Source organism: Mixophyes fleayi, chromosome 4 (assembly GCF_038048845.1).
Source record: "Mixophyes fleayi isolate aMixFle1 chromosome 4, aMixFle1.hap1, whole genome shotgun sequence".
Classification (NCBI taxonomy): domain Eukaryota; kingdom Metazoa; phylum Chordata; class Amphibia; order Anura; family Limnodynastidae; genus Mixophyes; species Mixophyes fleayi.
In genome coordinates this window covers 304,625,955-304,636,263 of record NC_134405.1, presented here as the reverse complement: position 1 = coordinate 304,636,263, position 10,309 = coordinate 304,625,955, and the positions used below count along the sequence as shown (strand labels likewise).

At 40.4% G+C, this 10,309-nt stretch overlaps 1 protein-coding gene across 2 annotated transcripts in view; it reads left to right on the top strand.

Annotated features, from left to right (window-relative positions):
* The first annotated feature begins 3,604 nt into the window (after positions 1–3,604).
* Positions 3,605–10,309, top strand: part of ARAP3 (ArfGAP with RhoGAP domain, ankyrin repeat and PH domain 3) — a 135,023-nt gene continuing 128,318 nt past the window's right edge. Inside the window, exon 1 of one of the 2 annotated variants that reach the window (XM_075210001.1) lies at positions 3,605–3,960. The gene's annotated coding sequence lies outside the window, so the exon portion shown is untranslated. The remainder of the gene's footprint in view (positions 3,961–10,309) is intronic. The other variant, XM_075210000.1, reaches the window with a different exon arrangement.

The following is a 10,309-nucleotide window of genomic DNA, read 5'->3' as shown; positions in this document are numbered from 1 at the left end:
AAGGAAAATAAGCCGAGCGGCAGCATTGAGAACGGAGAGAAGGGGGGCGAGATGAGAGCGGGGGATTCCAGTAAGGAGGAGGTTGCAGTAGTCTAAGCGGGAGATGATAAGAGAGTGGACAAGAGCTTTAGTGGCATCTTGGGAAAGGAAGGGCCGAATGCGCGCGATGTTGCGCAGCTGGAAGCGGCAAGATTTAGCAAGTGAGAGAATGTGAGGGGCAAAGGAGAGAGAGGAGTCGAGGATGACACCGAGGCAGCGAATTTGAGGAACAGGGGAAAGAGAGGAGTTGAGTACAGTGATAGAGAGGTCGGAAGGGCAGGGGGAATGAGCAGGAGGAAAGACAATTAGTTCGGTTTTCGCAAGATTAAGTTTGAGAAATTTAGAGGACATCCAGGAGGAGATGGCAGAGAGGCAGTCGGACACCCTGGAGAGGAGGGAGGGAGAGAGATCAGGAGAGGAAAGGTAGAGTTGGGTGTCATCCGCATAAAGGTGGTACTTGAGACCAAAGGAGCTGATGAGTTTGCCCAGGGAAGAGGTGTAAAGAGAGAACAGTAGGGGTCCGAGAACAGAGCCTTGGGGGACCCCTACTGGAAGGGAGGAGGGGGGGAGAGAGATCCAGAGGTGGTGACCGAGAAGGAACGATCAGCAAGGTAAGAGGTGAACCAGGACAGGACGGAGCCAGAGAGGCCAAAGGATTGAAGGGTGTGGAGCAGGAGTGGGTGGTCAACGGTGTCAAAGGCCGCTGAGAGATCCAAGAGAATGAGAAGGGAGAAGTGGCCCCTGGCCTTGGCAGAAGGGAGATCATTGGAGACTGTGGCCAGGGCAGTTTCGGTGGAGTGGAGAGGGCGGAAGCCAGATTGGAGAGGGTCAAGGAGGGAGAGAGGTCAAGGAGGGAGAGGGTCAGATTGGAGAGGGTCAAGGAGCAGTAGGGAGCAGCACCCCCTACTGCTCTGGGCAGTAATTTTTAATTTGACACCACTGTGGGCCCCCAAGGCAGGAAGTGGATTGCATGTATAATATCCAAGCTCTCCAGCACCTGTGCCAAGTGACTACACGGACCAATAGCAGAGCTTACAGCTTTACTGTAGAATCCTGAGAACCCTGAGGGTCTCAAATATACTGTGGAATAATCCAATAACAGCATCACTGTTAAATTTTTTTCCAAAACACTGAAATCTGAATCAACCATATCATAAAACTCAATATATTTTTTAGGATCCCATAGATTGTAAGCTTGTTAGTAGATCCTGCTTACCTCTTCGTCTATATTACCCAGTATTGTTTATTACTGTATACTATCAATTGTCAAGCGCTATGGAACTTTATGGAATTCACTCCCTCGCACCACAAGACTTTCCTCTAGTCTTCAAACCTTCAAGCGTTCTCTAAAAAACCCACCCCTTTAGACAAGCTTATAGTATTCCTCTACCACCCTCTTAATCTCACTTGGTTACCTTATTACCACTCTCTACACTGCTAACACAAGACAACAACCCTCTGACCAACATAGTTGTGTGACTGAGCATACAGCCCACTAAATACTTTGTAACCTTTGCATTCTATCTGTACAAATATTCAATATGATGTAGCACTTAAGCTGGGTACACACTACACAGTTTTCATCCAATAATCGGCTAAATCAGCCGACATACGACCGCTCGTTCAAAAGTCGGGTCAGTGTGTGCAGTGACACGATGGTCGAAAGTCTGCCCAAATGGACGATTGTCGCCTCATTTGGTTGGATCAAACCGTTTAATATTTTCGTTCCAATCTCGTTTCCGCTGTGCAGTGTGTATAAACTTACGACCGATCCACAACAGTGAGTACGAAATTAGTAATTGCTCACGACAACATGGCTGTAAAAAGTCGCTAAAGGGACGTCCGCTCTTCCCTTTATCGTCCTAAACAAGGCTAGTGTGTATGCAGTCCATGGACCGAGCGATCGGACCATCGATCGCATGTAAAATCGCTCGGCATAAAAAGTTGGTTGGAATTTCTGTAGTGTGTACCTAGCTTTACCCTTGTGTATCAAACCATTGTCCCATAGACTGTAAGCTTGTGAGCAGGGCTTTCTTACCTCTACGTATGTATGTATTACCCAGTATTGTTTTATTACTGTTTGTTCCCAATTGTAAAGCACTACGAAATCTGCTGGCGCTATATAAATATATGTTGGTGATGATGATGATGCTATTGCCAAAAAAATGCTTCGAATAAATTAATATTATTTTTCATCATCATCATTTATTTATATAGCGCCACTAATTCCGTAGCGCTGTACAGAGAACTCATTCACATCAGTCCCTGCCCCATTGGAGCTTACAGTCTAAATTCCCTAATATAGACACACACTCACACACAGGGGTCTATTTATGACCCTTCTTTTTTTTAACTTGATACTTTTCAATCCTTATCTCCTTGATAAGGATTGAAAAGTAACGGCTATGTATTAAAAAACTTCTCAGGGACAGCAGTGGCGATAACCTGCTGTCCCTGAGAAGTGACTCACCTGATCATCGCAGTCTTTTCTCAAGTTTAAAGGGCTGCGGTGATCTTCTCTTTTTTTTTCCTTTTTTGTTAGTGCGCATGCACCGACTGAAAAAGTTGGTGCATGCGCACTAGCATACTGGACGGCAAACTGCAAGATGATTGACAGGGAGGGATCACATGATCCCTCCACACATGCGCTGTCCAGCTCTGCTCTTCAGAGCAGAGCTGGACAGCGCGAAAGTTTTCAAATATGTTAATGTACGCCAGCTTCAGAAAGGTGAAAAGTTTCTCTAAATAGACTTTCATACATAGCGGTTCTGAGCACTTCCCATACACTGTTATGGGGAGTGCTCAGAAAAACGATAGCAAATGCAAAGCAGCAGATATCTGAGATATCTGCTGCGATGCTTCAATAATACATAGCAATTTCACGGTAAACACCCGAAAACTGTTGTTTTCGGGTGTTTAACACAGGAAAAATCCTTCATAAATAGACCCCACAGACAGACATAGAGGGAGACAGACAGACAGACAGACAGAGACTACGGTCAATTTTGATAGCAGCCAATTAACCTACCAGTATGTTTTTGGAGTGTGGGAGGAAACCGGAGCACCCGGAGGAAACCCACACAAACACAGGGAGAACATACAAACTCCACACAGATAAGGCCATGGTCGGGAATTGAACTCATGACCCCAAAGGGTCTGAGTTTACTACCACATGTGAGGAATTATAACTAAATTCCATAATGTTCTAATTGTACATTTAACATATTCCGCAGAGCTGTACGCCCACCATTCTGTTATAGGAAGAGGTTGAAATGTTTAGCATTGTTCATGCTGTAACAATAACTATAACTTAAATAATTTACATTTTCCTCTTTTCAAACGTGTATATGTTATAAACAGAAAAAGAACAGTATACATTGCATATTCCAAACATAGTATATGCATTAACTGTGCAGTTATTTTTTTTGGCATTTTTGTTTTTTATCTCATAGCCCACTGGGGGCTGTCCAGCATCACAAGGGAACGTAGGCTGTGCTAGTCAGGACACAGATAGGAGGGGTAAGCAGTGAGCTGAAGATTGTATCAAGGGGATTGCTGTCGGCAGTGAGATATCTCCCATCCTCCCCTTTAACTAGGAGAACGCTCTGCAGCTCCTGTATAGCTCGTACTGCCGGATAAAGTGCTTGAGGACGGGGAGGAAGGGCAAGCCGGGTCCAGGGCTGGGGGAGCGATGTCTGCACGTCTGTAACCGATAGCAGTGGTGTATCTGTACGCCGTGGCGTTGTACACAAAAAGCTTTCTGCTGGGATTTACAAAGGAAACTCGCCCCCGGCGAAGAGCACAGCTCCTATCACAGAGGATGCAGCGATATTGAGGCGATAGGACTACCCAGAGATAAGGTCATCATCCCCCACAGTCTGTGCATGAGAAAGAGCCCTCTGAGTCCTGCCACTGATTGCGGTGAGTAGAAGAATCTGCTCTGTAGTCTAAGATACAAATAGGAACTGCTTGTCTCATATAGAAATTACAAATAGATCATGCAGGCATTTTTTTCACATCTCAAAATGTGAACAAAAATAAGATATTTTGCTATGGTCCACTGGATTCTTTGCCCACAGTGTAATAACTTTTCTAAAATGAATCAACATTCACGGGTGTTGTCATAGTAACTGCAGCTATATTACTAAGGGACATTCCTGTAGCAGCCTTGGTTGCTTTCTAAATATCTTAAATAGACTTATTGGCCCCTGATTCATTTGTACTTTACTGAAGTAAAATATTGTCTCATAGTTGCAAACGTTTTTTTGTTTTTTGTTTATAAAAAAGCAACCAGGGACATTTTGCTGCTGAGCCAATGCATTGATGCAGCATGGACCTTGAAGCACTATTATCCCCATCATGACAACTTCACTGAACTTAATGATAACATGCATTTAACATGCTTTTTGCTTTTTAAATGCATCTCTTTAATAATTATTGACACCGAAAACCCAGAGGATAAGAATACATGGTACGAATTGCGTTCAGACGTGGAATTTTATTGGCAGTTTGTCAATATTCAAAATTAGCAAAATTAGGGACATTTACAAGGAATGAGTAATTCCAGGGACAAATCCTCTTGCTGGTCCTGGAAATAAGGGACAGTTGTTGGCAGCTATGCTTTCTTATGAGAATGATGACTCATGCTGCTGACCAACAATGACTGCAGTACCCAGATATATGACTGAAGTGCTTGTTCACATTGTGATTCCTTGTATTACAAGGTCCACATCTATCTATCTACCTATCTATCTATCTATCTATCTATCTATCTATCTATCTATCTATCTATCTATTTATCTTTGTTTATATATGTTTCTGTTTGGGGAACATATTATTTTTTGCCGTAATTTAGGAATCAGTTAAATACTGCATCCTTTTAGAAATCTTTCTGCTAAATACCAAACAGAATTGAAACCCAAATTTGTATATTACAATTTAGAAGGGGAGGAGGGTATCAATGACCGAATGTCATCTTATCTCAGGAAACCAGGATTTGTATATTTGTTTTCCGTTGAATCTTCACCAATTTGGCCAAACCTACAACTTGCTAAAAATCCATAGGTTAAATAAAAATCCTCTGCTGAATACCGAACAGAATCCATGATTCAGTACGTCCCCAGCGATAATTTATCTTTAAAACAACATTGAGTTAAATACTTGTCATTAAAGCAGTCCACATGGATCCAAATCATCAGCTCGGATGTATGATGGCTGGTCTGTTGTTAGTGTGGCAGTTCTATTTTTCATATCGGGGAGGGGGGGAAGCTAATCTAAGCATAATAGAAATCTTTATCCAGAAACCAGGCTTAGAAAGTGGAAAGGAAGACAAGGGATTTCCTAAAATAAGCCCACTATTCTTTTAACAGGAAATAGCACTATATGCTAGAAAAGAAAAATTGTAACTGGACATGCACTAAAACCACCTCAAACTTAAACCTCTGTTCTTTGCAGGAAGTGGCTGATTAAACTTTTGCCAAGTCAGAGAAGTGCCTGTTTACAGTTTAACCCATTTGTTCCACTGAGGGCTTATTATGTATTTACAGGAGCTTTTTTTGTCTGCATAAATAGAGAATAGTGAAAGATTGGTTTAGTTCTTTTACACTAGGTAGCAAAGGTTCACATACTAGAGATCCATGCATTTTTAGATTTTTGGTTTCTGTTATTGGAATAAAATGTTGTGCTTTGTTTTGCATTTGGTATGAGCTTCCCAATTTGTAGTGCAACTTTAAACCTAGTCAGCAAGTGATACAATGTAATTTTCGTACTGTCGGTAAGTCTTCTGGTAATTTTTTGCAAACTAGTTCCCATTGTCAACAATTCCTTAACAACAATTTACAGTACAGTCTTTAATGCAGTGTCAGTTTAGTAAGCGTTTATTTTACTAAGACCTCAGACAAATCGGTGTGTTCTACATTACTTTGACGTTTATTTAAATGGCACCAGCAGTTTTCAGAGAATGTCCAGTCATTCTCATCAGTCCCCCTCAGTGGAGCTTATAGTCATCATCACCATTTATTTATATAGCGCCACTGATTCCGCAGCGCTGTACAGAGAACTCACTCACATCAGTCCCTGCCTCATTGGAGCTTACAGTCTAAATTCCCTAACACACACACACACACACACACACACACACACACACACACACACACACAGACTAGGGTCAATTTTGTTAGCAGCCAATTAACCTACCAGTATGTTTTTGGAGTGTGGGAGGAAACCAGAGCACCCGGAGGAAACCCATGGGAACAATGGGAGAACATACAGACTCCTCACAGATAAGGCCACGGTCAGGAATTGAACTCATGGCCCCACTGCTGTAAGGCAGAAGTGCTAACCACTTTGCCTAAATTCTTTTACAAAAAGAAAAAAAGAAAAAATATTCTGCACGACAATGGGTTATATAGTGAGACTGTTGTTGTGTCAAAGTGTAAGGATAAAATATGGACATTTCAATTGATATTCTGAAATGTAGGAAAGTGTAATATTGAGGTGCGCTGCTGGAGTGATACAAGTAATTAGAGAAAAACTAACAGAAAATGGTGGCACTCTCAAGCTTAGACTCAAACAGAAACTAATAAATTGTAGATAGATAGATCTATCAATGTTAAAATGTAATCTTTATTAGGTGTGATGTCATTTTTTTAAGTTATAACCCCAAAATAAATATATATAATGTGCTTCAGGGTATATTTACTAAACTGCGGGTTTGAAAAAGTGGAGATGTTGCCTATAGCAACCAATCAGATTCTAGCTGTCATTGTGTAGAATGTACTAAACAAACGATAACAAGAATCTGATTGGTTGCTGTATTTAACATCTCCACTTTTTCAAACCTACAGTTCAGTAAATATAACCCTTAGTGTGAAATATAAGGATAATATATGACAAATTATATGTAATCAAAAGTCTACTGATATTCAAAGCAGTTCTGTTCCTCACTTCCTTTATTTTTTTTAGACCATATCTATAAAATTGTTTACCTGACACTCGGTTATTAAAATTTTGATACTAACGCATTTCCTTTACTGGAAATATTATTTATATTACATTGAACACACACTAGGGTCAGTTTTGTCAGAAGCCAACTAACCTATCAGTGTTTTTAGACTGTGGAAGGAAGCTAAAGCCCCTGGATGAAACTCATCATCATCATCATCATCATCAACATTTATTTTATAGCGCCAGCAAATTCTGTAGCGCTTTACAATTGGGGCAAACACAGTAATAAACAATACTGGGTAATACATCAGAGAGGTATGATGGCCCTGCTCACAAACTTACAATCTATAGGTCAATGTGAGTCAGATACATGAGGTTAAATCTATATATGGCATATTGGTCCAGCCAGATTGCAAAGGTAAAAAGTGACTTGTAAGCTATGTGATCCAGTCACACAGCAATGTTGGTCAGGTGGTAACCCAGGATGATTAAAAGGGTGGTAGAGGAATATTATAAGTGTGTCTGAAGAGGTGGGATTTCAGAGAACTCTTGAAAGGTTGTAGACCAAAGGAAAGTCTTATTGTACAAGGGAGGGAATTCCACAGAGCGGGTGCAGCTCGAAAAAAGTCCTGTAACCGGGAACGGGAGAAAGTGATGAGAGTGGATGAGAGAGGCAAATCTTGTACAGAACGGAGGTGTCCAGTTGGAAGATATTTTGAGACAAGTGAGGAGATGTATGTTGGTGCAATTTTGTTGATGGCCTTGCATGTAATGGCCATATGAGCACAGGCAGAATGCCACTCAGGTAATGCCCTGGTAGGAATTGTATCCAGTGCTCCAGTACTAGGAGGTACTATGTCTCCATATCTTCATGCCACCCCATTTACATGCATTCACCTAGCATTTTCAGCACTAGTAAAACACATGTAAATGGTGTGACAGTATAAGCTATTGTTTCTAATGTCACTATACCCACTACAACTATTACTAGTATTTGCTAGCATTGTTTGTATGCCATTTTTTTAATCATAGTGTTCTATCCACATCCATTAACAATGGGTAAAAGCTTTGTGGAAGTCTTGAAGGAGCTCCAAGTAAGCTTCAAATTATAATAATAAAACCACTAGGAAACACATGTCAAATACATTTAACGTGCATTTCCCCTGGTGTTTTTCACTGGCTACAACTGTGGGTACCTGGCCCATGCGTTTATTGTATAGCAATGCTGTGCGTTTATTGTATAGCAATGCTGTGCTGCACAATTCTTGTTAAATATTAGGTTATATACACCGGCTTTACCTCTCCACACTTAGGGCTAGATTTACTAAGCTGCGGTTTTGAAAAAGTGGGGATGTTGCCTATAGCAACCAATCAGATTCTAGCTTTCATTTATTTAGTACCTTCTACAAAATGACAGCTAGAATCTGGTTGCTATAGGCAACATCCCCACTTTTTCAAACCCGCAGCTTAGTAAATCTAGCCCTTAGACTTAGCTGTTTAGCCTTCTTATTTTGAGTTCATTAATTGCTAACTCCACTGAACTCTATATTTTCCTAGTATCCCCCCCAAAACAGACACACACATACACTCTCGTAGAACCACTCAGGTAGGTTGAAGCTACTCACCCCTGCATATACCTGCAACTGTCACTTATCCCTGGCTTTTAGCATTGATGAAATTGACTATAACAAAATCATGTCAATCATCTAATTACCTCTATTGCAGACCATCCATGGCCTGGCGGAAGTGATTGTTACAGGCCTCAGTAGTTGTAAATAATCCATGAAGTGCGAAGGCCTCACACATGGACCTGTCGCGGCTTTACTAGTGAGGGCAAGAAGATAATAAGAATAGTGGGTGAAGTTCTACTTTATTGCTGTGTATTCTCTCTAGGGGCCTGATGCATTAATCAGCGTAAATCACCATGCTCAAAAACTGATACGCCAGTGGACGCAAGGGCATGCAATTAATTTTGAAGGCAAAGAACACTTTCAACAGTTTACCATTTCAAGGGCGGAATGTTGGAGGGAAGGGGCGTATGGACATAGGCGATGTACAATAAGGGCGTGTCAAGGTCAAGCGGACGCACATTCGTCCAAATCAAGCTCTTGGCATCTCTCGGGTGGATGATTTTTAGCCGCACCAGCTACAGGTTGGGTGTAAGTGCTGATTGATAGTGATGACAGTCACTTATGTATGCTAGAACATATGTCAGCAATTAAGAGCAACTGTAAAAATGCATTTTATATACAGTAGGCATTAATAACATCCTGATTTATGTATTTCATGTAAAAAAAATGAAAAAATGTTTTTGTATTTTTTTCAATGTTATTTTATTAATGATTATATTATTACCAGGTGTGAATGTATTTAATATTTTTTTGTTTCCTGCACTGTGTTGTGTCTATTTGCATACAGCAAGTGCCGTATAGGCAGAGTGTACTTATACCCGTATACAACAGGAAACCTTTCTTCAGATCCGCTTGTACTTGAATATGGACGTATGTGCGTACAGTTTCCGTTCGATTTCAAAAAACGCAAATTGCGTTCACTTTGCGTTCCTTGATGAATCAGGCTCTAGATGTATATGCAGTTTGTTTATTTTCATTTTCCTGGGATAAAACACACAGCTGCTCAGAGGATATAATTGTATCCAATGTAAAGATCACAGGAGAGCTGTGTCACATAACAGGCCAACAAAAATAAATAATACTTTTTTTTTTCGTTCCTTTAGTATTAAACAGACTATCCCTTTACACTTCTGGAAACATCAATCTGATCTTCTCCAGTAAGTTTATAAAATAAAAAAAAATATCATCTTAAGTCCTCATGATGGAATCATCAGATGGAATTATTTGCTTAATGAAAGGAATTCTCATGTTCCGCCCTTGTAATGGAACTAGTGTCTAATATTTTCTGCCAGGCTGGGAACATTTTTATCTAGATCACCAAGAGAACAACTCTGTCATTAAACAAATATTTCCAACTGGATTAAATATATATTTACTGATTATCTTTGAAATAAATAAACACATAAACAGTACAATTTTTTATCTTATCACATCTATATTTAGAGTGACAATGTTTGTTGTGAATAATTTATCTTTATTTTATTTTAATAATTTTTCTGTAGTGTGGGTACACACTACAGAAAATTTCTCCCGCTGCGATATTGTTAACAATTTTATCAACGACTGAAAAACAAAGCAAAAAAGCCCCGATTAGCAGGCCGATTCATCTGTAGACACAAAACACATTTTACATGATTTACCTTCAGATCAGTGCTCCTTCCATCTCCTAAACAGATCTACGGACACTGCCGGTC